Raw genomic sequence first — 6,000 nt, 5'->3', positions numbered from 1 at the left:
GCCAATGTGTTTATATCTGCTTGCTAGCGTGTGACGCTGAGTAAAGTGAAACTCGGCGTCCCAGAAGACAAGATTGTATAATGCGGTTTCTTAGTCTCGGGATGCTGCTAAGCAGCGATGGCTCCAGAAATGTACACAACAGATGTCACTGTGCCATTAAACAAGTCCGAAAGCCAGGTTTTAAGGTTAAAAGGTTATGCAAAGCATCTTCAAATTGACTAACCTTTTACCAATTTTTACAAGGTTTATTGCAGAGAACTTGAGGGCCACTGTCCTGCAGGTTTGTTTCCCTGTTTCAACACCTAACACAAATTAATGGCCAATTCTGCAGAACTTAACGAGTTGTTGGATCCATTTAATTTAATCAGGTGTTGGAGCAGGGAAGCATCTAAAAACTGCAGTGGTCCTTGAAGTCTGGAGTTGTTGATCCCTGGTTTATTGTAATGGAGTGCTCTGGTATCACATTTGCACATTCGACCAGTCACCATTCACTTACATCAGGGTGCCCAAGTTGAGTCCAGCTATCAAGTCCTAGATGCTGACAACATCCTCTGAACCACTTCCAGTACAATTTTTAATCATTGCATAACTGCTTCACAGACTGTTTATTTTGTGCTATGAAGCTCCTTCTCTGAAGTTCTAATGTACAAAAATAAAAATCCTATGAAAGCAGCTCTATGAACTTCAAGCACCTCAACACAACTGTTTATCAGGAAATTTTCTATAAAGAAAATAGCTGGATATTTAGATGCAATTCCAAAATAAACTAAATGTGGCCAAAATCTTCGACACTGACAGAACTTCAATATTTTAGTGGAGAGACATGTCAGCACCTGCTCAAGCATACAAATTAATAAACATGTCTGCTTTAGACGTAAACAAGTTTGGTTCTTACAGTACACATTATAATGCCAATGCAGCTGCTCATAAACATAAGTGTAGATTTGAGGAGAGATCAGACTCCCACATTTAAACTCCATACTGTTCCTGACCCCCACCCACCCCCCACCCAGTCATTTACATTTATATTGAATTAGAAGCCATGGTGGAGAGCGAGTGGAGGCAGCCGAGACTGATTATAATGGGAGATTATGGGCCGACTGCGCCACCATTATGTTGTGTAATTACAAAGAGAGAGAGAGTTGAGGAGGAGGATGGGGCACTTGGATTCCCAGATGCCAGAATCTATTTCATTTAGGGAAATAATGTGTCTCTGCTTTTTCCCTTTACTTATTCAACCTGTAAATATCGTACAGAGGTGAATTCCCTGTCTATTACACTGGTTATTATGGGCTACAATTTATTGGAGACAAATATCATGCAAGGCTTTAAGGAGTATGTGTGGGTCACCCATAAGTTTTTTTATAGCCGATCTTGATCCACTTTATGGCTTTGTATGATTGCATCGATCTGGTGGTATAATGCACGTAGGATTACTGGTCATGCACTCGAGAAGATCTAATGGGTTCAACATAATACAGCCTGTTGGAAAAGATTATCCATTATGTTACTCCTTATGAAATACTGCAGGTAATACCTTGAAAAAAAGGATTTCTGGTAATTCTACAAATGGTGTGAGTAATTTTTTTTCATTGTAGGAATAGTAATAGCAAGGGATGCATTGCTAAGTTAAAAGGACATTACAAACAACACATTTAAATCAAAAACTAATTTTCTCAGGGTCAAAACCCTAAACAGTAAAACTAACTCACTTAGAAATAACTATGTTTAACCACATCTCAAACTTAATTAAGCTTTATGTATTTTAAATGTACAGTTTATCAGGGTGCTTTTCAAAACAGTAAAAACTTTGGTGTGGACACAATGAGAGGACAGTGGGATCTTAATAAGTGCTTGCAGCAAATTAGCAGGGACCTCAAACCATCACTATTTTCTTATAGGCTAGACTGGCAGGTTCTTTATTTTTATGACCTCATAAAAAGTCTTGCTTTATCAATAGCCTATGCACACTTTTTCAGATTTCTGGTTAGCCAATAATCATCAGTTGTTTGTTATTACAAATAACTTATTAGCCAATCACATGGCAGCAACTTAACACCTTTAGTCGTGCAGACATGGTCAAGATGAATTGCTGAAGTTCAAACTGAGCATCAGAATGAGGAAGAAAAGGGATTTAAGTGACTTTGAACGTGACATGGTTGTTGGTCTGAGTATTTCAGAAACTGCTGATCTACTGGGATTTTTGCTCACAACCATCTTTAGGGTTTACAAAGGATGGTCTGAGAAAGAGAAAATATCCAGTGAGCAACAGTTGTCTGGACCAGAATGTCTTGTTGATGTCAGAGGTCAAAAGTTGAACACACAACACGTCCAATTTTGAAGCAGATGGGCTACAGCAGCAGAAGACCACACCGGGTGCCACTCCTGTCAGCTGAGAACAGGAAACTGAGGCTACAATTCACACACACTCACCAACACTGGACAATACAAGATGGAAAAATGTTATCTAGTCTGATGAGTCTCCATTTCAGCTCCACATTCAAATGGTAGGATCAGAATATGGTGGAAACATGGATCCATCCTTCCTTGGATCAACAGTTCTGCCTGCTTGTGGTAGGGGTGTAATGGTGTGGGGAATATTTTCTTGGTCCACTTTGGACCCCTTAGTGCCAACATGGCCTGGTTTAACCACCGCAGCCTACCTGAGTAATATAGCTGACCATGTCCATCCTTTTATGACCACAGTGTAGCATCTTCTGATGGCTACTTCCAGCAGGATAATGCACCATGCCACAAAGCTCAAATCATCTCCTACTGCTTTGCTGAACATGACAATGAGTTCACTGTCCTCCAACGGCCTCCACAGTCACCAGATCTCAATCCAACAAAGCAGCTTTGGGATGTGATGGAACGAGAGATTCTCATCATGGATGTGCAGCCTATAGTAAATGACAGCAGGGCAGAATGAGCTGATTGTGAAATGAGCTCTTCTAGTGAACTGTTTCTCAATCCTGCAAGTTTTAGATGGTTCCCTTCTCAGACACATCTGATTCAGATCTCATCAGGTTTGCAGAAGCTTCTTAATGACACATTTGTGAAAACTAGGCAGGTTGAATCTGGACTAAGGAACACAGCTTCAGCATCAAGTTGAATACTGGAAAAAAAGACTTCATATAGACCAGGGGTCTCCAACTCCGGTACTCGTGAGCTACTGTCCTGCAGGTTTTAGATGTCTCCTACTACAACACACCTCAGCACAAGCCTGTTAATGACCCAGTGATTTGAGTCAGGTGTGTTGCATCAGGGTAGAATCCAACACCTGCAGGACAGTAGCTCACGAGGACCGGAGTTGGAGATCCCTGATATAGACTCTTCCATGAACACTTTTCTTGTGTAGGAGAAAATGTTGAGAAAAAAAAATGAAACTGCATGAAATATGATCCTAACAAGTTCTAATGTCATTTCAGTGTATTTAGACAATATGCCTCATTAGTAAAAAAAAAAAAAATTGACCAAAGACAGAGTCAAAAATGTAATGAGAGAGAGTGGTTGGCTCATTTACCTCCTGCTTGTTGACAACGGTTTCTGGGCTCAGAGCAAAGACGGTTCCACCCATTCGAATGAGTGCAACTGCTGGGTGCGTGGGCTTCCTCCCACTAACCAAAGACATGCACGTTAGGTTAATTGGTCACTCTAAATTCTCCCTAGGAGTGAGTGTGTGTGTGAATGGTTGTTTATCTCTAGCAGTGTTGGCCCAGCGATGGACTGGTGACCTGTCCAGGGTGTACCCTGTCTCTCACCTGCTAAAAATGCTGGGAAAGGTTCCAGCTTACCCACGACCTGTAATGGACTAAGCATTACAGAGAATGAATTAATGAATCTTAGTGGCATCCCTGGATCCCAGGACAGCACAGCACAGTTAATGCCACTCAAGAAAGCCCACAAGATCTGGTTGCACACAAAGTAGTCTGCTAATCCTTTCCTGGTAAACGAAGTCAAGTTAGTCCTTCAGTCCAGTCTGGTCTCATGTTTTTTAAGATTAACAAACATCTTCATTCTATTGCGGACATTGAGGAGCAGATGATTCCTGCTGCAACTCTGCATTAGGTTTTATATCAGTTTCCTGTAGTCACATGTTAAAGTAACATTGCAGAAGTCTTTGGATGGTGCATGAGCTTAATTAATTGGCTTTATTGGCTGCACCTGTGGGGTGCAGCTTGTTGTGAGTAAGCCACTCCTCTTGCAACTGCAGCTCAGTGCTTGTATCTAACAGATCGTGCATAGATACAACTCAGCGTATTCAGAATTCATCAGAGGTGCATATAAATACAAAAAGTGGAAAGCAGAAAGTCTGCTGTAGCAATCCTGTATTGCCAGGGGAGATTCCCAAACACAAATTGGGACTTATCCTGCAGCCAGTAGTTCAATATTGAGCTGATATTCATTATCTGCTTCTCACTCAGAAATAGTTGGATGGTATTGGAAAAATCTGTGAAACACGAATGTTTCAGTGCCTCCACGGCCATCCAATTAAGAGTTAGTGCATAGCAGCAGGGACAAGAATTAAATTGAAAAAACAGATTTCACCTGTGGCTCCAACTACACTATGTTCTGCTTCTATGTATATTTACTATGTATATGCAGCTTTTTCAGGTCACTGGTGACCTGAAAAAGCTGCATACCATAAAAAAGAAAGTCTTCAGGGAGGGGGACAGAGTAACTGAAAACCACTAAAAACACGAAACAGCTTAAAAGCAATGATTAGAGAGTGCAAGGAGGACTATAGATAAAGTATGTTCCTGGAGAGCAATGTGAGGGATGTGTGGTCAGGAATGAAAAAGATCACCCTCTTCAAGTTAAAGGGGATCAGACTGAAGTCTGGAAAGAGCACTCAGAACAACGTTCAGCACTGCTGTCACCCTGCAACTGAATTATGGATCTTAACACAGCCTCATCTCCTTCTACTTCAGAACACACTGAGACCACTTCTACCTCCCCCTACAGCCGGTCTGTCTCCTGCAGGCAGGTGAAGAAGCAACTGAAGAGACAGATCTGGAACAGCAGGTCCAGATGGTGTCAGTCCCAGCGCTCAGAAGTCCTTCTCAGAACAACTAATGATGGGCTTACACCAAACAATTTTCACAGTTGCAGACTAAAAAAAGTCTTTAGTAAATCTTAGGAGTCTTACTGGATTCACAGCGCGCTCACGTCATTTTGACCGTTAAGTTTAAGCTGGTAATCTGCACTGTTTCATATCAGTCTTTCTCTAGTCTTGGGTCTGCGACAATATTAAATGTGTTTGATATTATCGCAAGTCACAGTGACATAACACAACAACCAATAGATGAGCTCTAACAAAAGCAGAAACAGGAATTCTGACAGAACAACAAAAATGGACGAACAAGCAAATAAAATAATAAATAAAAAAATAAAGGACGGACAACAACCGGTGATGAAACGTCAAAGGTGGACCGTCCAGAAAGACCAGCGGATGGTGGAGCTTGTAGCAGATCAGCCCTGCCTGTTTGATATCAACTGTCCAACATATCACAAAAAAATGCTAAAAGAATCTAGTTGCAGTTTTGTAAGTGACCCCACGAGATTCACAGTCTTTGTAAAATCTCAGTCTGAGACGAGGCTAAGACTTAAGACTCTAAACACTTGTCGTGAGCAGGTGTGAGCTGATAGTTTTCCCAGAGTGTTTTCAAAGTCTTCTGATGTAAGCCAAGCATAAGTTAGAGTTTACACCACCTTTTCAACTGTAGCCTGAGACAGAAAAGTGTTCCTGTACTGTGGAAAATATCCTCAGTACCTAAAAAAAATTCTCATCCATCTGTTCTAAATGGCTACAGACCAGTTGCCCTAACATCTCACATCATGAAAGTCATTGAGAGACCGTTATTGGCTCACCTCAAGGAACAAACGAACACCTTTCAGGACCCATTATAGTTTGCTTATCGCTCACTCTCATTTGGACAACTGCAACATGATGGGGATCAGAAGCTTTGCAGCATCTGTTGGGGTAGCAGCATCAAAGCC

The sequence above is a fragment of the Melanotaenia boesemani genome, chromosome 8, assembly GCF_017639745.1.
Source record: "Melanotaenia boesemani isolate fMelBoe1 chromosome 8, fMelBoe1.pri, whole genome shotgun sequence".
In the NCBI taxonomy this organism is placed as follows: Eukaryota; Metazoa; Chordata; class Actinopteri; order Atheriniformes; family Melanotaeniidae; genus Melanotaenia; species Melanotaenia boesemani.
Note: the sequence above shows the minus strand (reverse complement) of the source record.